General features: G+C 31.9%; 1 protein-coding gene across 2 annotated transcripts in view; it reads left to right on the forward strand.

Moving 5' to 3' along the window:
* Positions 1-24314, forward strand: part of LOC135430950 (uncharacterized) — a 37404-nt gene that overhangs the window by 11962 nt on the left and 1128 nt on the right. Inside the window, exon 1 of one of the 2 annotated variants that reach the window (XM_064685790.1) lies at positions 24201-24280. The exons of the other annotated variant lie outside the window; for it this stretch is intronic. The gene's annotated coding sequence lies outside the window, so the exon portion shown is untranslated. Of the gene's footprint in view, positions 1-24200; positions 24281-24314 lie in introns of those variants that run through there. 2 annotated transcript variants of the gene reach the window in all.

Here is a 24314-nt window from a genome sequence, read left to right on the forward strand (position 1 = left end):
GGATCCCTACTATCAATTGACATTCAAACAAATTAAAAATCAATGGGTTACAAAATGTTGTTGACCAAAAAACGATTCGTTTGTAAAGCCAGCCTTTATTGATAATTTTTTGAAATATCTCGGCCAAATATTGTCGGATTTTGAAATTTTATACCATTTTAATTCGTAAGGATCAGTACTATCGATTGGCATTAAAAAATTGAAAATCTAAATTTTGACCGAAATCAACAAAATGGCAAGGGGTTACATCACGTTTTTCCTCAAAATCGGGGTCGGTTCGAAAATCAAAACTTTTTTGATGATATTTTTTGAATATCTCGGGTAAATATCGTCTGATTTTGAAATGTTATACCTTTTTGATTTCGTACGGATCCCTACTATCAATTGGCATTCAAACAAATTAAAAATCGATGGGTTGAAAAAAGCTGTGGACCAAAAAACGATTCGTTTGTGAAGGCAACCTTTTTTGATGATTTTTTGGCATATCTCGGCCAATTATTGTCAGATTTTGAAACTTTATACCATTTTTAAATCGTAAGGATCAGTACTATCGATTGGCATTAAAAAATTGAAAATCTAAATTTTGACCGAAATCAACAAAATGGCAAGGGGTTACATCACGTTTTTCCTCAAAATCGGGGTCGGTTCGAAAATCAAAGCTATTTTGATGATTTTTTTTAATATCTCGGGTAAATATCGTCTGATTTTGAAATGTTATACCTTTTTGAATTCGTACGGATCCCTCCTATCAATTGGCATTCAAACAACTTAAAAATCGATGGGTTAAAAAAAGCTGTGGACCAAAAAACGATTCGTTTATGAAGGCAACCTTTTTTGATGATTTTTTGGCATATCTCGGCCAAATATTGTCAGATTTTGAAATTTTATACCATTTTTAAATCGTAACGATCAGTACTATCGATTGGCATTAAAAAATTGAAAATCTAAATTTTGACCGAAATCAACAAAATGGCAAGGGGTTACATCACGTTTTTCCTCAAAATCGGGGTCGGTTCGAAAATCAAAACTTTTTTGATGATATTTTTTTAATATCTCGGGTAAATATCGTCTGATTTTGAAATGTTATACCTTTTTGAATTCGTACGGATCCCTACTATCAATTGGCATTCAAACAAATGAAAAATCGATGGGTTCAAAAAAGCTGTGGACCAAAAAACGATTCGTTTATGATGGCAACCTTTTTTGATGATTTTTTGGCATATCTCGGCCAATTATTGTCAGATTTTGAAATGTTATACCTTTTTAAATCGTAAGGATCAGTACTATCGATTGGCATTAAAAAATTAAAAATCTAAATTTTGACCGAAATCAACAAAATGGCAAGGGGTTACATCACGTTTTTCCTTAAAATCGGGGTCGGTTCGAAAATCAAAACTTTTTTGATGATATTTTTTTAATATCTCGCGTAAATATCGTCTGATTTTGAAATGTTATACCTTTTTGAATTCGTACGGATCCCTACTATCAATTGGCATTCAAACAACTTAAAAATCGATGGGTTAAAAAAAGCTTTGGACCAAAAAACGATTCGTTTATGAAGGCAACCTGTTTTGATGATTTTTTAACATATCTCGGCCAAATATTGTCAGATTTTGAAATCTTATACCATTTTTAAATCTTAAGGATCAGTACTATCGATTGACATTAAAAAATTGAAAATCTAAATTTTGACCGAAATCAACAAAATGGCAAGGGGTTACATCACGTTTTTCCTCAAAATCGGGGTCGGTTCGAAAATCAAAACTTTTTTGATGATATTTTTTGAATATCTCGGGTAAATATCGTCTGATTTTGAAATGTTATACCTTTTTGAATTCGTACGGATCCCTCCTATTAATTGGCATTCAAACAACTTAAAAATCGATGGGTTAAAAAAAGCTGTGGACCAAAAAACGATTCGTTTATGAAGGCAACCTTTTTTGATGATTTTTTGGCATATCTCGGCCAAATATTGTCAGATTTTGAAATCTTATACCATTTCTAAATCTTAAGGATCAGTACTATCGATTGGCATTAAAAAATTAAAAATCTAAATTTTGACCGAAATCAACAAAATGGCAAGGGGTTACATCACGTTTTTCCTCAAAATCGGGGTCGGTTCGAAAATCAAAACTTTTTTGATGATATTTTTTTAATATCTCGGGTAAATATCGTCTGATTTTGAAATGTTATACCTTTTTGAATTCGTACGGATCCCTACTATCAATTGGCATTCAAACAACTTAAAAATCGATGGGTTAAAAAAAGCTGTGGACCAAAAAACGATTCGTTTATGAAGGCAACCTTTTTTGATGATTTTTTGGCATATCTCGGCCAAATATTGTCAGATTTTGAAATCTTATACTACTTTTAAATCGTAAGGATCAGTACTATCGATTGGCATTAAAAAATTGAAAATCTAAATTTTGACCGAAATCAACAAAATGGCAAGGGGTTACATCACGTTTTTCCTCAAAATCGGGGTCGGTTCGAAAATCAAAACTTTTTTGATGATATTTTTTTAATATCTCGGGTAAATATCGTCTAATTTTGAAATGTTAAACCTTTTTGAATTCGTACGGATCCCTACTATCAATTGGCATTCAAACAAATTAAAAATCGATGGGTTAAAAAAAGCTGTGGACCAAAAAACGATTTGTTTATGAAGGCAACCTTTTTTGATGATTTTTTGGCATATCTCGGCCAAATATTGTCAGATTTTGAAATTTTATTCCATTTTTAAATCTTAAGGATCAGTACTATCGATTGGCATTAAAAAATTGAAAATCTAAATTTTGACCGAAATCAACAAAATGGCAAGGGGTTACATCACGTTTTTCCTCAAAATCGGAGTCGGTTCGAAAATCAAAACTTTTTTGATGATATTTTTTTAATATCTCGCGTAAATATCGTCTGATTTTGAAATGTTATACCTTTTTGAATTCGTACGGATCCCTACTATCAATTGGCATTCAAACAAATTAAAAATCGATGGGTTAAAAAAAGCTTTGGACCAAAAAACGATTCGTTTATGAAGGCAACCTTTTTTGATGATTTTTTGGCATATCTCGGCCAAATATTGTCAGATTTTGAAATCTTATACCATTTTTAAATCGTAAGGATCAGTACTATCGATTGGCATTAAAAAATTGAAAATCTAAATTTTGATCGAAATCAACAAAATGGCAAGGGGTTACATCACGTTTTTCCTCAAAATCGGGGTCGGTTCGAAAATCAAAACTTTTTTGATGATATTTTTTTAATATCTCGCGTAAATATCGTCTGATTTTGAAATGTTATACCTTTTTGAATTCGTACGGATCCCTACTATCAATTGGCATTCAAACAAATTAAAAATCGATGGGTTAAAAAAAGCTTTGGACCAAAGAACGATTCGTTTATGAAGGCAACCTTTTTTGATGATTTTTTGGCATATCTCGGCCAAATATTGTCAGATTTTGAAATCTTATACCATTTTTAAATCTTAAGGATCAGTACTATCGATTGGCATTAAAAAATTGAAAATCTAAATTTTGACCGAAATCAACAAAATGGCAAGGGGTTACATCACGTTTTTCCTCAAAATCGGGGTCGGTTCGAAAATCAAAACTTTTTTGATGATATTTTTTTAATATCTCGGGTAAATATCGTCTGATTTTGAAATGTTATACCTTTTTGAATTCGTACGGATCCCTACCATCAATTGGCATACAAACAAATTAAAAATCGAAGGGTTAAAAAAACTGTGGACCAAAAAACGATTCGTTTATGAAGGCAACCTTTTTTGATGATTTTTTGGCATATCTCGGCCAAATATTGTCAGATTTTGAAATCTTATACTACTTTTAAATCGTAAGGATCAGTACTATCGATTGGCATTAAAAAATTGAAAATCTAAATTTTGACCGAAATCAACAAAATGGCAAGGGGTTACATCACGTTTTTCCTCAAAATCGGGGTCGGTTCGAAAATCAAAACTTTTTTGATGATATTTTTTTAATATCTCGGGTAAATATCGTCTGATTTTGAAATGTTAAACCTTTTTGAATTCGTACGGATCCCTACTATCAATTGGCATTCAAACAAATTAAAAATCGATGGGTTAAAAAAAGCAGTGGACCGAAAAACGATTCGTTTATGAAGGCAACCTTTTTTGATGATTTTTTGGCATATCTCGGCCAAATATTGTCAGATTTTGAAATCTTATACCATTTTTAAATCGTAACGATCAGTACTTTCGATTGGCATTAAAAAATTGAAAATCTAAATTTTGACCGAAATCAACAAAATGGCAAGGGGTTACATCACGTTTTTCCTCAAAATCGGGGTCGGTTCGAAAATCAAAACTTTTTTGATGATATTTTGTTAATATCTCGGGTAAATATCGTCTGATTTTGAAATGTTATACCTTTTTGATTTCGTACGGATCCCTACCATCAATTGGCATTCAAACAAATTAAAAATCGATGGGTTGAAAAAAGCTGTGGACCAAAAAACGATTCGTTTATGAAGGCAACCTTTTTTGATGATTTTTTGGCATACTCGGCCAATTATTGTCAGATTTTGAAGTTTTATACCATTTTTAAATCTTAAGGATCAGTACTATTGATTGGCATTAAAAAATTGAAAATCGGTTCGGTTCGAAAATCAAAACTTTTTTGATGATATTTTTTAAATATCTCGGGTAAATATCGTCTGATTTTGAAATGTTATACCTTTTTGAATTCGTACTGATCCCTACTATCAATTGGCATACAAACAAATTAAAAATCGAAGGGTTAAAAAAACTGTGGACCAAAAAACGATTCGTTTATGAAGGCAACCTTTTTTGATGATTTTTTGGCATATCTCGGCCAAATATTGTCAGATTTTGAAATTTTATACCATTTTTAAATCTTAAGGATCAGTACTATCGATTGGCATTAAAAATTGAAAATCTAAATTTTGACCGAAATCAACAAAATGGCAAGGGGTTACATCACGTTTTTCCTCAAAATCGGGGTCGGTTCGAAAATCAAAACTTTTTTGATGATATTTTTTTAATATCTCGGGTAAATATCGTCTGATTTTGAAATGTTATACCTTTTTGAATTCGTACGGATCCCTACTATCAATTGGCATTCAAACAACTTAAAAATCGATGGGTTAAAAAAAGCTGTGGACCAAAAAACGATTTGTTTATGAAGGCAACCTTTTTTGATGATTTTTTGGCATATCTCGGCCAAATATTGTCAGATTTTGAAATTTTATACCATTTTTAAATCTTAAGGATCAGTACTATCGATTGGCATTAAAAATTGAAAATCTAAATTTTGACCGAAATCAACAAAATGGCAAGGGGTTACATCACGTTTTTCCTCAAAATCGGGGTCGGTTCGAAAATCAAAACTTTTTTGATGATATTTTTTTAATATCTCGGGTAAATATCGTCTGATTTTGAAATGTTATACCTTTTTGAATTCGTACGGATCCCTACTATCAATTGGCATTCAAACAACTTAAAAATCGATGGGTTAAAAAAAGCTGTGGACCAAAAAACGATTCGTTTATGAAGGCAACCTTTTTTGATGATTTTTTGGCATATCTCGGCCAAATATTGTCAGATTTTGAAATCTTATACTACTTTTAAATCGTAAGGATCAGTACTATCGATTGGCATTAAAAAATTGAAAATCTAAATTTTGACCGAAATCAACAAAATGGCAAGGGGTTCCATCACGTTTTTCCTCAAAATCGGGGTCGGTTCGAAAATCAAAACTTTTTTGATGATATTTTTTTAATATCTCGGGTAAATATCGTCTGATTTTGAAATGTTATACCTTTTTGAATTCGTACGGATCCCTACTATCAATTGGCATTCAAACAACTAAAAAATCGATGGGTTAAAAAAAGCTGTGGACCAAAAAACGATTCGTTTATGAAGGCAACCTTTTTTGATGATTTTTTGGTATATCTCGGCCAAATATTGTCAGATTTTGAAATCTTATACTACTTTTAAATCGTAAGGATCAGTACTATCGATTGGCATTAAAAAATTGAAAATCTAAATTTTGACCGAAATCAACAAAATGGCAAGGGGTTACATCACGTTTTTCCTCAAAATCGGGGTCGGTTCGAAAATCAAAACTTTTTTGATGATATTTTTTTAATATCTCGCGTAAATATCGTCTGATTTTGAAATGTTATACCTTTTTGAATTCGTACGGATCCCTACTATCAATTGGCATTCAAACAAATTAAAAATCGATGGGTTAAAAAAAGCTTTGGACCAAAAAACGATTCGTTTATGAAGGCAACCTTTTTTGATGATTTTTTGGCATATCTCGGCCAAATATTGTCGGATTTTGAAATCTTATACCATTTTTAAATCTTAAGGATCAGTACTATCGATTGGCATTAAAAAATTAAAAATCTAAATTTTGACCGAAATCAACAAAATGGCAAGGGGTTACATCACGTTTTTCCTCAAAATCGGGGTCGGTTCGAAAATCAAAACTTTTTTGATGATATTTTTTTAATATCTCGGGTAAATATCGTCTGATTTTGAAATGTTATACCTTTTTGAATTCGTACGGATCCCTACTATCAATTGGCATACAAACAAATTAAAAATCGAAGGGTTAAAAAAACTGTGGACCAAAAAACGATTCGTTTATGAAGGCAACCTTTTTTGATGATTTTTTGGCATATCTCGGCCAAATATTGTCAGATTTTGAAATTTTATACCATTTTTAAATCTTAAGGATCAGTACTATCGATTGGCATTAAAAAATTGAAAATCTAAATTTTGACCGAAATCAACAAAATGGCAAGGGGTTACATCACGTTTTTCCTCAAAATCGGGGTCGGTTCGAAAATCAAAACTTTTTTGATGATATTTTTTTAATATCTCGGGTAAATATCGTCTGATTTTGAAATGTTATACCTTTTTGAATTCGTACGGATCCCTACTATCAATTGGCATTCAAACAACTTAAAAATCGATGGGTTAAAAAAAGCTGTGGACCAAAAAACGATTCGTTTATGAAGGCAACCTTTTTTGATGATTTTTTGGCATATCTCGGCCAAATATTGTCAGATTTTGAAATCTTATACTACTATTAAATCGTAAGGATCAGTACTATCGATTGGCATTAAAAAATTGAAAATCTAAATTTTGACCGAAATCAACAAAATGGCAAGGGGTTACATCACGTTTTTCCTCAAAATCGGGGTCGGTTCGAAAATCAAAACTTTTTTGATGATATTTTTTTAATATCTCGCGTAAATATCGTCTGATTTTGAAATGTTATACCTTTTTGAATTCGTACGGATCCCTACTATCAATTGGCATTCAAACAAATTAAAAATCGATGGGTTAAAAAAAGCTTTGGACCAAAAAACGATTCGTTTATGAAGGCAACCTTTTTTGATGATTTTTTGGCATATCTCGGCCAAATATTGTCGGATTTTGAAATCTTATACCATTTTTAAATCTTAAGGATCAGTACTATCGATTGGCATTAAAAAATTAAAAATCTAAATTTTGACCGAAATCAACAAAATGGCAAGGGGTTACATCACGTTTTTCCTCAAAATCGGGGTCGGTTCGAAAATCAAAACTTTTTTGATGATATTTTTTTAATATCTCGGGTAAATATCGTCTGATTTTGAAATGTTATACCTTTTTGAATTCGTACGGATCCCTACTATCAATTGGCATACAAACAAATTAAAAATCGAAGGGTTAAAAAAACTGTGGACCAAAAAACGATTCGTTTATGAAGGCAACCTTTTTTGATGATTTTTTGGCATATCTCGGCCAAATATTGTCAGATTTTGAAATCTTATACTACTTTTAAATCGTAAGGATCAGTACTATCGATTGGCATTAAAAAATTGAAAATCTAAATTTTGACCGAAATCAACAAAATGGCAAGGGGTTACATCACGTTTTTCCTCAAAATCGGGGTCGGTTCGAAAATCAAAACTTTTTTGATGATATTTTTTTAATATCTCGGGTAAATATCGTCTGATTTTGAAATGTTAAACCTTTTTGAATTCGTACGGATCCCTACTATCAATTGGCATTCAAACAAATTAAAAATCGATGGGTTAAAAAAAGCAGTGGACCAAAAAACGATTTGTTTATGAAGGCAACCTTTTTTGATGATTTGTTGGCATATCTCGGCCAATTATTGTCAGATTTTGAAATTTTATACCATTTTTAAATCTTAAGGATCAGTACTATCGATTGGCATTAAAAAATTGAAAATCTAAATTTTGACTGAAATCAACAAAATGGCAAGGGGTTACATCACGTTTTTCCTCAAAATCGGGGTCGGTTCGAAAATCAAAACTTTTTTGATGATATTTTTTTAATATCTCGGGTAAATATCGTCTGATTTTGAAATGTTATACCTTTTTGATTTCGTACGGATCCCTACCATCAATTGGCATTCAAACAAATTAAAAATCGATGGGTTGAAAAAAGCTGTGGACCAAAAAACGATTCGTTTATGAAGGCAACCTTTTTTGATGATTTTTTGGCATACTCGGCCAATTATTGTCAGATTTTGAAATTTTATACCATTTTTAAATCTTAAGGATCAGTACTATTGATTGGCATTAAAAAATTGAAAATCGTTTCGGTTCGAAAATCAAAACTTTTTTGATGATATTTTTTTAATATCTCGGGTAAATATCGTCTGATTTTGAAATGTTATACCTTTTTGAATTCGTACGGATCCCTACTATCAATTGGCATTCAAACAACTTAAAAATCGATGGGTTAAAAAAAGCTTTGGACCAAAAAACGATTCGTTTATGAAGGCAACCTTTTTTGATGATTTTTTGGCATATCTCGGCCAAATATTGTCAGATTTTGAAATCTTATACCATTTTTAAATCTTAAGGATCAGTACTATCGATTGGCATTAAAAAATTGAAAATCTAAATTTTGACCGAAATCAACAAAATGGCAAGGGGTTACATCACGTTTTTCCTCAAATCGGGGTCGGTTCGAAAATCAAAACTTTTTTGATGATATTTTGTTAATATCTCGGGTAAATATCGTCTGATTTTGAAATGTTATACCTTTTTGATTTCGTACGGATCCCTACCATCAATTGGCATTCAAACAAATTAAAAATCGATGGGTTGAAAAAAGCTGTGGACCAAAAAACGATTCGTTTATGAAGGCAACCTTTTTTGATGATTTTTTGGCATACTCGGCCAATTATTGTCAGATTTTGAAATTTTATACCATTTTTTAATCTTAAGGATCAGTACTATTGATTGGCATTAAAAAATTGAAAATCGGTTCGGTTCGAAAATCAAAACTTTTTTGATGATATTTTTTTAATATCTCGGGTAAATATCGTCTGATTTTGAAATGTTATACCTTTTTGAATTCGTACGGATCCCTACTATCAATTGGCATTCAAACAAATTAAAAATCGATGGGTTAAAAAAAGCTGTGGACCAAAAAACGATTCGTTTATGAAGGCAACCTTTTTTGATGATTTTTTGGCATATCTCGGCCAAATATTGTCAGATTTTGAAATCTTATACCATTTTTAAACCTTAAGGATCAGTACTATCGATTGGCATTAAAAAATTGAAAATTTAAATTTTGACTGAAATCAACAAAATGGCAAGGGGTTACATCACGTTTTTCCTCAAAATCGGGGTCGGTTCGAAAATCAAAACTTTTTTGATGATATTTTGTTAATATCTCGGGTAAATATCGTCTGATTTTGAAATGTTATACCTTTTTGATTTCGTACGGATCCCTACCATCAATTGGCATTCAAACAAATTAAAAATCGATGGGTTGAAAAAAGCTGTGGACCAAAAAACGATTCGTTTATGAAGGCAACCTTTTTTGATGATTTTTTGGCATACTCGGCCAATTATTGTCAGATTTTGAAATTTTATACCATTTTTAAATCTTAAGGATCAGTACTATTGATTGGCATAAAAAAATTGAAAATCGGTTCGGTTCGAAAATCAAAACTTTTTTGATGATATTTTTTAATATCTCGGGTAAATATCGTCTGATTTTGAAATGTTATACCTTTTTGAATTCGTACGGATCCCTACTATCAATTGACATTCAAACAAATTAAAAATCGATGGGTGAAAAAAAGCTGTGGACCAAAAAACGATTCGTTTATGAAGGCAACCTTTTTTGATGATTTTTTGGCATATCTCGGCCAAATATTGTCAGATTTTGAAATTTTATACCATTTTTAAATCGTAAGGATCATTACTATCGATTGGCATTAAAAAGTTGAAAATCTAAATTTTGACCGAAATCAACAAAATGGCAAGGGGTTACATCACGTTTTTCCTCAAAATCGGGGTCGGTTCGAAAATCAAAACTTTTTTGATAATATTTTTTTAATATCTCGGGTAAATATCGTCTGATTTTGAAATGTTATACCTTTTTGAATTCGTACGGATCCCTACTATCAATTGGCATTCAAACAAATTAAAAATCGATGGGTTAAAAAAACTGTGGACCAAAAAACGATTTGTTTATGAAGGCAACCTTTTTTGATGATTTGTTGGCATATCTCGGCCAATTATTGTCAGATTTTGAAATTTTATACCATTTTTAAATCTTAAGGATCAGTACTATCGATTGGCATTAAAAAATTGAAAATCTAAATTTTGACCGAAATCAAAAAAATGGCAAGGGGTTACATCACGTTTTTCCTCAAAATCGGGGTCGGTTCGAAAATCAAAACTTTTTTGATGATATTTTTTTAATATCTCGGGTAAATATCGTCTGATTTTGAAATGTTAAACCGTTTTGAATTCGTACGGATCCCTACTATCAATTGGCATTCAAACAAATTAAAAATCGATGGGTTAAAAAAAGCTTTGGACCAAAAAACGATTCGTTTATGAAGGCAACCTTTTTTGATGATTTTTTGGCATATCTCGGCCAAATATTGTCAGATTTTGAAATCTTATACCATTTTTAAATCTTAAGGATCAGTACTATCGATTGGCATTAAAAAATTGAAAATCTAAATTTTGACCGAAATCAACAAAATGGCAAGGGGTTACATCACGTTTTTCCTCAAAATCGGGGTCGGTTCGAAAATCAAAACTTTTTTGATAATATTTTTTTAATATCTCGGGTAAATATCGTCTGATTTTGAAATGTTATACCTTTTTGAATTCGTACGGATCCCTACTATCAATTGGCATTCAAACAAATTAAAAATCGATGGGTTAAAAAAACTGTGGACCAAAAAACGATTTGTTTATGAAGGCAACCTTTTTTGATGATTTGTTGGCATATCTCGGCCAATTATTGTCAGATTTTGAAATTTTATACCATTTTTAAATCTTAAGGATCAGTACTATCGATTGGCATTAAAAAATTGAAAATCTAAATTTTGACCGAAATCAAAAAAATGGCAAGGGGTTACATCACGTTTTTCCTCAAAATCGGGGTCGGTTCGAAAATCAAAACTTTTTTGATGATATTTTTTTAATATCTCGGGTAAATATCGTCTGATTTTGAAATGTTAAACCGTTTTGAATTCGTACGGATCCCTACTATCAATTGGCATTCAAACAAATTAAAAATCGATGGGTTAAAAAAAGCTTTGGACCAAAAAACGATTCGTTTATGAAGGCAACCTTTTTTGATGATTTTTTGGCATATCTCGGCCAAATATTGTCAGATTTTGAAATCTTATACCATTTTTAAATCTTAAGGATCAGTACTATCGATTGGCATTAAAAAATTGAAAATCTAAATTTTGACCGAAATCAACAAAATGGCAAGGGGTTACATCACGTTTTTCCTCAAATCGGGGTCGGTTCGAAAATCAAAACTTTTTTGATGATATTTTGTTAATATCTCGGGTAAATATCGTCTGATTTTGAAATGTTATACCTTTTTGATTTCGTACGGATCCCTACCATCAATTGGCATTCAAACAAATTAAAAATCGATGGGTTGAAAAAAGCTGTGGACCAAAAAACGATTCGTTTATGAAGGCAACCTTTTTTGATGATTTTTTGGCATACTCGGCCAATTATTGTCAGATTTTGAAATTTTATACCATTTTTTAATCTTAAGGATCAGTACTATTGATTGGCATTAAAAAATTGAAAATCGGTTCGGTTCGAAAATCAAAACTTTTTTGATGATATTTTTTTAATATCTCGGGTAAATATCGTCTGATTTTGAAATGTTATACCTTTTTGAATTCGTACGGATCCCTACTATCAATTGGCATTCAAACAAATTAAAAATCGATGGGTTAAAAAAAGCTGTGGACCAAAAAACGATTCGTTTATGAAGGCAACCTTTTTTGATGATTTTTTGGCATATCTCGGCCAAATATTGTCAGATTTTGAAATCTTATACCATTTTTAAACCTTAAGGATCAGTACTATCGATTGGCATTAAAAAATTGAAAATTTAAATTTTGACTGAAATCAACAAAATGGCAAGGGGTTACATCACGTTTTTCCTCAAAATCGGGGTCGGTTCGAAAATCAAAACTTTTTTGATGATATTTTGTTAATATCTCGGGTAAATATCGTCTGATTTTGAAATGTTATACCTTTTTGATTTCGTACGGATCCCTACCATCAATTGGCATTCAAACAAATTAAAAATCGATGGGTTGAAAAAAGCTGTGGACCAAAAAACGATTCGTTTATGAAGGCAACCTTTTTTGATGATTTTTTGGCATACTCGGCCAATTATTGTCAGATTTTGAAATTTTATACCATTTTTAAATCTTAAGGATCAGTACTATTGATTGGCATAAAAAAATTGAAAATCGGTTCGGTTCGAAAATCAAAACTTTTTTGATGATATTTTTTAATATCTCGGGTAAATATCGTCTGATTTTGAAATGTTATACCTTTTTGAATTCGTACGGATCCCTACTATCAATTGACATTCAAACAAATTAAAAATCGATGGGTGAAAAAAAGCTGTGGACCAAAAAACGATTCGTTTATGAAGGCAACCTTTTTTGATGATTTTTTGGCATATCTCGGCCAAATATTGTCAGATTTTGAAATTTTATACCATTTTTAAATCGTAAGGATCATTACTATCGATTGGCATTAAAAAGTTGAAAATCTAAATTTTGACCGAAATCAACAAAATGGCAAGGGGTTACATCACGTTTTTCCTCAAAATCGGGGTCGGTTCGAAAATCAAAACTTTTTTGATAATATTTTTTTAATATCTCGGGTAAATATCGTCTGATTTTGAAATGTTATACCTTTTTGAATTCGTACGGATCCCTACTATCAATTGGCATTCAAACAAATTAAAAATCGATGGGTTAAAAAAACTGTGGACCAAAAAACGATTTGTTTATGAAGGCAACCTTTTTTGATGATTTGTTGGCATATCTCGGCCAATTATTGTCAGATTTTGAAATTTTATACCATTTTTAAATCTTAAGGATCAGTACTATCGATTGGCATTAAAAAATTGAAAATCTAAATTTTGACCGAAATCAAAAAAATGGCAAGGGGTTACATCACGTTTTTCCTCAAAATCGGGGTCGGTTCGAAAATCAAAACTTTTTTGATGATATTTTTTTAATATCTCGGGTAAATATCGTCTGATTTTGAAATGTTAAACCGTTTTGAATTCGTACGGATCCCTACTATCAATTGGCATTCAAACAAATTAAAAATCGATGGGTTAAAAAAAGCTGTGGACCAAAAAACGATTCGTTTATGAAGGCAACCTTTTTTGATGATTTTTTGGCATATCTCGGCCAAATATTGTCAGATTTTGAAATCTTATACCATTTTTAAATCGTAACGATCAGTACTATCGATTGGCATTAAAAAATTGAAAATCTAAATTTTGACCGAAATCAACAAAATGGCAAGGGGTTACATCACGTTTTTCCTCAAAATCGGGGTCGGTTCGAAAATCAAAACTTTTTTGATGATATTTTTTTAATATCTCGGGTAAATATCGTCTGATTTTGAAATGTTATACCTTTTTGATTTCGTACGGATCCCTACCATCAATTGGCATTCAAACAAATTAAAAATCGATGGGTTGAAAAAAGCTGTGGACCAAAAAACGATTCGTTTATGAAGGCAACCTTTTTTGATGATTTTTTGGCATACTCGGCCAATTATTGTCAGATTTTGAAGTTTTATACCATTTTTAAATCTTAAGGATCAGTACTATTGATTGGCATTAAAAAATTTAAAATCGGTTCGGTTCGAAAATCAAAACGTTTTTGATGATATTTTTTAAATATCTCGGGTAAATATCGTCTGATTTTGATATGTTATACCTTTTTGAATTCGTACGGATCCCAACTATCAATTGGCATTCAAACAAATTAAAAATCGATGGGTTAAAAAAACTGTGGACCAAAAAACGATTTGTTTATGAAGGCAACCTTTTTTGATGATTTGTTGGCATATCTCGGCCAATTATTGTCAGATTTTGAAATTTTATACCATTTTTAAATCTTAAGGATCAGTACTATCGATTGGCATTAAAAAATTGAAAATCTAAATTTTGACTGAAATCAACAAAATGGCAAGGGGTTACATCACGTTTTTCCTCAAAATCGGGGTCGGTTCGAAAATCAAAACTTTTTTGATGATATTTTTTTAATATCTCGGGTAAATATCGTCTGATTTTGAAATGTTATACCTTTTTGATTTCGTACGGATCCCTACTATCAATTAGCATTCAAACAAATTAAAAATCGATGGGTTAAAAAAGCTGTGGACCAAAAAACGATTCGTTTATGAAGGCAACCTTTTTTGATGATTTTTTGGCATACTCGGCCAATTATTGTCAGATTTTGAAATTTTATACCATTTTTTAATCTTAAGGATCAGTACTATCGATTGGCATTAAAAAATAGATAATCTAAATTTTGACCGAAATCAACAAAATGGCAAGGGGTTACATCACGTTTTTCCTCAAAATCGGGGTCGGTTCGAAAATCAAAACTTTTTTGATGATATTTTTTTAATATCTCGCGTAAATATCGTCTGATTTTGAAATGTTATACCTTTTTGAATTCGTACGGATCCCTACTATCAATTGGCATCCAAACAAATTAAAAATCTATGGGTTAAAGAAAGCTGTGGACCAAAAAACGATTCGTTTGTGAAGGCAACCTTTTTTGATGATTTTTTGGCATATCTCGGCCAATTATTGTCAGATTTTGAAATTTTATACCATTTTTAAATCGTAACGATCAGTACTATCGATTGGCATTAAAAAATTGAAAATCTAAATTTTGACCGAAATCAACAAATGGCAAGGGGTTACATCACGTTTTTCCTCAAAATCGGGGTCGGTTCGAAAATCAAAACTTTTTTGATGATATTTTTTTAATATCTCGGGTAAATATCGTCTGATTTTGAAATGTTATACCGTTTTGAATTCGTACGGATCCCTACTATCAATTGGCATTCAAACAAATTAAAAATCGATGGGTTAAAAAAAGCTGTGGACCAAAAAACGATTCGTTTATGAAGGCAACCTTTTTTGATGATTTTTTGGCATATCTCGGCCAAATATTGTCAGATTTTGAAATTTTATACCATTTTTAAATCGTAACGATCAGTACTATCGATTGGCATTAAAAAATTGAAAATCTAAATTTTGACCGAAATCAACAAATGGCAAGGGGTTACATCACGTTTTTCCTCAAAATCGGGGTCGGTTCGAAAATCAAAACTTTTTTGATGATATTTTTTTAATATCTCGGGTAAATATCGTCTGATTTTGAAATGTTATACCTTTTTGATTTCGTACGGATCCCTACCATCAATTGGCATTCAAACAAATTAAAAATCGATGGGTTGAAAAAAGCTGTGGACCAAAAAACGATTCGTTTATGAAGGCAACCTTTTTTGATGATTTTTTGGCATACTCGGCCAATTATTGTCAGATTTTGAAATCTTATACCATTTTTAAATCTTAAGGATCAGTACTATCGATTGGCATTAAAAAATTGATAATCTAAATTTTGACCGAAATCAACAAAATGGCAAGGGGTTACATCACGTTTTTCCTCAAAATCGGGGTCGGTTCGAAAATCAAAACTTTTTTGATGATATTTTTTTAATATCTCGGGTAAATATCGTCTGATTTTGAAATGTTATACCTTTTTGAATTCGTACGGATCCCTACTATCAATTGGCATTCAAACAAATTAAAAATCGATGGGTTAAAAAAAGCTGTGGACCAAAAAACGATTCGTTTATGAAGGCAACCTTTTTTGATGATTTTTTGGCATATCTCGGCCAAATATTGTCAGATTTTGAAATCTTATACCATTTTTAAACCTTAAGGATCAGTACTATCGATTGGCATTAAAAAATTGAAAATTTAAATTTTGACTGAAATCAACAAAATGGCAAGGGGTTACATCACGTTTTTCCTCAAAATCGGGGTCGGTTCGAAAATCAAAACTTTTTTGATGATATTTTGTTAATATCTCGGGTAAATATCGTCTGATTTTGAAATGTTATACCTTTTTGATTTCGTACGGATCCCTACCATCAATTGGCATTCAAACAAATTAAAAATCGATGGGTTGAAAAAAGCTGTGGACCAAAAAACGATTCGTTTATGAAGGCAACCTTTTTTGATGATTTTTTGGCATACTCGGCCAATTATTGTCAGATTTTGAAATTTTATACCATTTTTAAATCTTAAGGATCAGTACTATTGATTGGCATAAAAAAATTGAAAATCGGTTCGGTTCGAAAATCAAAACTTTTTTGATGATATTTTTTAATATCTCGGGTAAATATCGTCTGATTTTGAAATGTTATACCTTTTTGAATTCGTACGGATCCCTACTATCAATTGACATTCAAACAAATTAAAAATCGATGGGTTAAAAAAACTGTGGACCAAAAAACGATTTGTTTATGAAGGCAACCTTTTTTGATGATTTGTTGGCATATCTCGGCCAATTATTGTCAGATTTTGAAATTTTATACCATTTTTAAATCTTAAGGATCAGTACTATCGATTGGCATTAAAAAATTGAAAATCTAAATTTTGACCGAAATCAAAAAAATGGCAAGGGGTTACATCACGTTTTTCCTCAAAATCGGGGTCGGTTCGAAAATCAAAACTTTTTTGATGATATTTTTTTAATATCTCGGGTAAATATCGTCTGATTTTGAAATGTTAAACCGTTTTGAATTCGTACGGATCCCTACTATCAATTGGCATTCAAACAAATTAAAAATCGATGGGTTGAAAAAAGCTGTGGACCAAAAAACGATTCGTTTATGAAGGCAACCTTTTTTGATGATTTTTTGGCATATCTCGGCCAAATATTGTCAGATTTTGAAATCTTATACCATTTTTAAATCGTAACGATCAGTACTATCGATTGGCATTAAAAAATTGAAAATCTAAATTTTGACCGAAATCAACAAAATGGCAAGGGGTTACATCACGTTTTTCCTCAAAATCGGGGTCGGTTCGAAAATCAAAACTTTTTTGATGATATTTTTTTAATATCTCGGGTAAATATCGTCTGATTTTGAAATGTTATACCTTTTTGATTTCGTACGGATCCCTACCATCAATTGGCATTCAAACAAATTAAAAATCGATGGGTTGAAAAAAGCTGTGGACCAAAAAACGATTCGTTTATGAAGGCAACCTTTTTTGATGATTTTTTGGCATACTCGGCCAATTATTGTCAGATTTTGAAGTTTTATACCATTTTTAAATCTTAAGGATCAGTACTATTGATTGGCATTAAAAAATTTAAAATCGGTTCGGTTCGAAAATCAAAACGTTTTTGATGATATTTTTTAAATATCTCGGGTAAATATCGTCTGATTTTGATATGTTATACCTTTTTGAATTCGTACGGATCCCAACTATCAATTGGCATTCAAACAAATTAAAAATCGATGGGTTAAAAAAACTGTGGACCAAAAAACGATTTGTTTATGAAGGCAACCTTTTTTGATGATTTGTTGGCATATCTCGGCCAATTATTGTCAGATTTTGAAATTTTATACCATTTTTAAATCTTAAGGATCAGTACTATCGATTGGCATTAAAAAATTGAAAATCTAAATTTTGACTGAAATCAACAAAATGGCAAGGGGTTACATCACGTTTTTCCTCAAAATCGGGGTCGGTTCGAAAATCAAAACTTTTTTGATGATATTTTTTTAATATCTCGGGTAAATATCGTCTGATTTTGAAATGTTATACCTTTTTGATTTCGTACGGATCCCTACTATCAATTAGCATTCAAACAAATTAAAAATCGATGGGTTAAAAAAGCTGTGGACCAAAAAACGATTCGTTTATGAAGGCAACCTTTTTTGATGATTTTTTGGCATACTCGGCCAATTATTGTCAGATTTTGAAATTTTATACCATTTTTTAATCGTAAGGATCAGTACTATCGATTGGCATTAAAAAATAGATAATCTAAATTTTGACCGAAATCAACAAAATGGCAAGGGGTTACATCACGTTTTTCCTCAAAATCGGGGTCGGTTCGAAAATCAAAACTTTTTTGATGATATTTTTTTAATATCTCGCGTAAATATCGTCTGATTTTGAAATGTTATACCTTTTTGAATTCGTACGGATCCCTACTATCAATTGGCATCCAAACAAATTAAAAATCTATGGGTTAAAGAAAGCTGTGGACCAAAAAACGATTCGTTTGTGAAGGCAACCTTTTTTGATGATTTTTTGGCATATCTCGGCCAATTATTGTCAGATTTTGAAATTTTATACCATTTTTAAATCGTAACGATCAGTACTATCGATTGGCATTAAAAAATTGAAAATCTAAATTTTGACCGAAATCAACAAATGGCAAGGGGTTACATCACGTTTTTCCTCAAAATCGGGGTCGGTTCGAAAATCAAAACTTTTTTGATGATATTTTTTTAATATCTCGGGTAAATATCGTCTGATTTTGAAATGTTATACCGTTTTGAATTCGTACGGATCCCTACTATCAATTGGCATTCAAACAAATTAAAAATCGATGGGTTAAAAAAAGCTGTGGACCAAAAAACGATTCGTTTATGAAGGCAACCTTTTTTGATGATTTTTTGGCATATCTCGGCCAAATATTGTCAGATTTTGAAATCTTATACCATTTTTAAATCGTAACGATCAGTACTATCGATTGGCATTAAAAAATTGAAAATCTAAATTTTGACCGAAATCAACAAAATGGCAAGGGGTTACATCACGTTTTTCCTCAAAATCGGGGTCGGTTCGAAAATCAAAACTTTTTTGATGATATTTTTTTAATATCTCGGGTAAATATCGTCTGATTTTGAAATGTTATACCTTTTTGATTTCGTACGGATCCCTACCATCAATTGGCATTCAAACAAATTAAAAATCGATGGGTTGAAAAAAGCTGTGGACCAAAAAACGATTCGTTTATGAAGGCAACCTTTTTTGATGATTTTTTGGCATACTCGGCCAATTATTGTCAGATTTTGAAATCTTATACCATTTTTAAATCTTAAGGATCAGTACTATCGATTGGCATTAAAAAATTGATAATCTAAATTTTGACCGAAATCAACAAAATGGCAAGGGGTTACATCACGTTTTTCCTCAAAATCGGGGTCGGTTCGAAAATCAAAACTTTTTTGATGATATTTTTTTAATATCTCGGGTAAATATCGTCTGATTTTGAAATGTTATACCTTTTTGAATTCGTACGGATCCCTACTATCAATTGGCATTCAAACAAATTAAAAATCGATGGGTAAAAAAAAGCTGTGGACCAAAAAACGATTCGTTTATGAAGGCAACCTTTTTTGATGATTTTTTGGCATACTCGGCCAATTATTGTCAGATTTTGAAATTTTATACCATTTTTAAATCGTAAGGATCAGTACTATCGATTGGCATTAAAAAATTGAAAATCTAAATTTTGACCGAAATCAACAAAATGGCAAGGGGTTACATCACGTTTTTCCTCAAAATCGGGGTCGGTTCGAAAATCAAAACTTTTTTGATGATATTTTTTTAATATCTCGGGTAAATATCGTCTGATTTTAAAATGTTATACCTTTTTGAATTCGTACTGATCCCTACTATCAATTGGCATTCAAACAACTTAAAAATCGATGGGTTAAAAAAAGCTGTGGACCAAAAAACGATTCGTTTATGAAGGCAACCTTTTTTGATGATTTTTTGGCATATCTCGGCCAATTATTGTCAGATTTTGAAATTTTATACCATTTTTAAATTGTAAGGATCAGTACTATCGATTGGCATTAAAAAATTGAAAATCTAAATTTTGACCGAAATCAACAAAATGGCAAGGGGTTACATCACGTTTTTCCTCAAAATCGGGGTCGGTTCGAAAATCAAAACTTTTTTGATGATATTTTTTTAATATCTCGGGTAAATATCGTCTGATTTTGAAATGTTATACCTTTTTGAATTCGTACGGATCCCTACTATCAATTGGCATTCAAACAACTTAAAAATCGATGGGTTAAAAAAAGCTGTGGACCAAAAAACGATTCGTTTATGAAGGCAACCTTTTTTGATGATTTTTTGGCATATCTCGGCCAATTATTGTCAGATTTTGAAATTTTATACCATTTTTAAATCGTAAGGATCAGTACTATCGATTGGCATTAAAAAATTGAAAATCTAAATTTTGACCGAAATCAACAAAATGGCAAGGGGTTACATCACGTTTTTCCTCAAAATCGGGGTCGTTTCGAAAATCAAAACTTTTTTGATGATATTTTTTTAATATCTCGGGTAAATATCGTCTGATTTTGAAATGTTATACCTTTTTGAATTCGTACGGATCCCTACTATCAATTGGCATTCAAACAAATTAAAAATCGATGGGTTAAAAAAAGCTGTGGACCAAAAAACGATTCGTTTATGAAGGCAACCTTTTTTGATGATTTTTTGGCATATCTCGGCCAAATATTGTCGGATTTTGAAATTTTATACCATTTTTAAATCTTAAGGATCAGTACTATCGATTGGCATTAAAAAATTGAAAATCTAAATTTTGACCGAAATCAACAAAATGGCAAGGGGTTACATCACGTTTTTCCTCAAAATCGGGGTCGGTTCGAAAATCAAAACTTTTTTGATGATATTTTTTTAATATCTCGGGTAAAAATCGTCTGATTTTGAAATGTTATACCTTTTTGAATTCGTACGGATCCCTACTATCAATTGGCATTCAAACAAATTAAAAATCGATGGGTTAAAAAAAGCTGTGGACCAAAAAACGATTCGTTTATGAAGGCAACCTTTTTTGATGATTTTTTGGCATTTCTCGGCCAAATATTGTCAGATTTTGAAATTTTATACCATTTTTAAATCGTAAGGATCAGTACTATCGATTGGCATAAAAAATTTAAAATCTAAATTTTGACCGAAATCAACAAAATGGCAAGGGGTTACATCACGTTTTTCCTCAAAACCGGGGTCGGTTCGAAAATCAAAACCTTTTTTGATGACATTTTTTTAATATCTCATGTAAATTTCGACTGATTTTGAAATGTTATACCTTTTTGATTTCGTACGGATCCCTACTATCAATTGGCATTCAAACAAATTAAAAATCGATGGGTTAAAAAAAGCAGTGGACCAAAAAACGATTCGTTTATGAAGGCAACCTTTTTTGATGATTTTTTGGCATATCTCAGCCAATTATTGTCAGATTTTGAAATTTTATACCATTTTTAAATCGTTGGGATCAGTACTATCGATTGGCATTAAAAAATTGAAAATCTAAATTTTGACCGAAATCAACAAAATGACAAGGGGTTACATCACGTTTTTCCTCAAAATCGGGGTCGGTTCGAAAATCAAAACTTTTTTGATGATATTTTTTTAATATCTCGGGTAAATATCGTCTGATTTTGAAATGTTATACCTTTTTGAATTCGTGCGGATCCCTACTATCAATTGGCATTCAAACAAATTAAAAATCGATGGGTTAAAAATAGCAGTGGACCAAAAAACGATTCGTTTATGAAGGCAACCTTTTTTGATGATTTTTTGGCATATCTCGGCCAATTATTGTCCGATTTTCAATTTTTATACTATTTTTAAATCGTAAGGATCCGTACTATCGATTGGCATTAAAAACTTGAAAATATAAATTTTGACCGAAATCAACAAAATGGCAAGGGGTTACATCACGTTTTTCCTCAAAATCGGGGTCGGTTCGAAAATCAAAACTTTTTTGATGATATTTTTTTAATATCTCGGGTAAATATCGACTGATTTTGAAATGTTATACCTTTTTGAATTCGTACGGATCCCTACTATCGATTGTCTGTCAATATCGGAGGCTTACATCAAAGTTTTATAAGAGGGTTCAGGGTATCCCCCAATCGGGAGCTCCCGACTAGAGCCTCTTACTCCTTTTATATTCTAACGTTGCCTTTAACTAATATGACTATTAAAATTCAGCATATAGTTTATTTTGACAAGCAGTTAAGTTTGTGATCAAATGATGTGACACGTTCGCAGAATTAGCTCAAACTAAAAATTAAACTTGGGCTTACAATTGTGACCCTTAACCCCAGTTTTAGTTTTCTTGCTATTGTTGTTGTTGCTTTGTTGTTAATAGCTTAATTAAGCGGCGTTTATGTAAACACGGCGCATAGCTTGAATTATGTTCCCATGAACTGCGCTGACTTGACGCCCACGCGCAACCTTAGACAACAACAACAGCAACAACAACGAGAACAACAACAACAACAGCAGAGGCAATTGTGGCCACACGCCACAAGTCTTGAGTTTTGTCTGCTGTTGCAAGTAGTCCACCCAGTGGCAGCACATTTGAACCTGCCGCCGGTTGTGGCAGCAACTGTTCGCAGCTCCAAGTTGATTAATATCATCAGTCGCCGGCTCTGGCTGCGGGTGGAGCCGTTAATGCTGCTACAGTCCGCCCCCCCCCCCCTCGCCCCTAGTCTAAAAGAGTTATTGTTAATGTTCATGACAGCTCGTGAATATGCTATTTAACGCCCGATTAAAGACCGCCCAGCGTCTACTTTTGCATGCGGCGATGCTCCTCCTCTCTCCTTTGTTTGTTTACTTCGCTTTGCCGGCTAATTAGTTGCACTCCATTATGCCGATTGGCTCTGGCCTGGCTCTGGCTCAGGCTCTGGCTCTGGCTCTGACTCGGGCTGCGTTGCCTTGGGCAACATGCGAGACTCAATCCATGCATGAAATATCACGCCAATTACGGGCCACAGCTCGAGTTAAGCTGAGAGCTTGGTCGGAGTCCAGTCCGCAGTCTCGACAGCTCGCACAGTGGCTGCTGTAAGCGTGCGCCGCAAATTGAATCAATTAAATAACAAAAAGCAATACACCCAAATTGATTAACTCGCTCAGCCACAAACTATAAATACTCTAACAAAACAAGTAGCCTATAATGAACCGACAAACGATTAACAAAAGTAATTTTATTTTGGGCAAACTCGCGATACACTCACTTTCAGATATGAATATATCAGATGTTCGAAGAGTAAAAATTAAATGAAGAATATCACGGTATAAAAAGAAAGATATAGAAATTATATCAGCTCTTAAATATAGCTTATAATAGAGAATAACATAGATTTCAAGAAAGCAACAGAAAGTTATCTTGCTCAGCTCTTAAAATTAGCTAAGAAAAACTTGAGATAGATAATACTTGAAATTTAGAAGAAAAATAAATGAGATTGCAGTGAAAAACTTTGTTAAATTAGGGAAATGTTTTCTATGCAGAAACTAAACAAACTAACTTTTAAACATATAATTTTAAACCATTAAAAATTGTTCTCAGCTCTAGGATAATAATTTTTAAACTAAGATAAAGAAACTTGAAGGGAATCAATAAATAAAATTTAAATAATATATATTTTTATAATTCGTTGTTAATATTAGGTTAGTAAGAAGACAAAACACACAGCATTATATTCTTTTAATTATTGTTGTTTTATGTTCAATCATGAGTTAAAAGCGTATTATATTAGTATTAAATATAATTTATTGTTATATATGACGAGTTATAGACATATAGAGGCAGATTCCATTATAGGTTACCAACTGAACAACTCAGTCGTTATGCTGTATAGCTCCAATAGGGTATTAACAACCCACAGTTTAAACAACAACAACAACGAAGAAAAAACTGTAAGCCGTCAACGTTAAGTGATTTTCGTCAATTATGTTTTACGTCTGTGCGTCTCATTAAACATTTATAAGATTGATTGGCGAGGAGGAGGGAACTATTATCATTATTATGATGTCATAAACGTGTGTGTGATGTTATGTGAAACTTATCTCTCTC

Source organism: Drosophila montana, unplaced genomic scaffold (genome assembly GCF_035044405.1).
Source record: "Drosophila montana isolate Dmon_TW-CO22-7 unplaced genomic scaffold, ASM3504440v1 contig_3122_1, whole genome shotgun sequence".
NCBI lineage: Eukaryota > Metazoa > Arthropoda > Insecta > Diptera > Drosophilidae > Drosophila > Drosophila montana.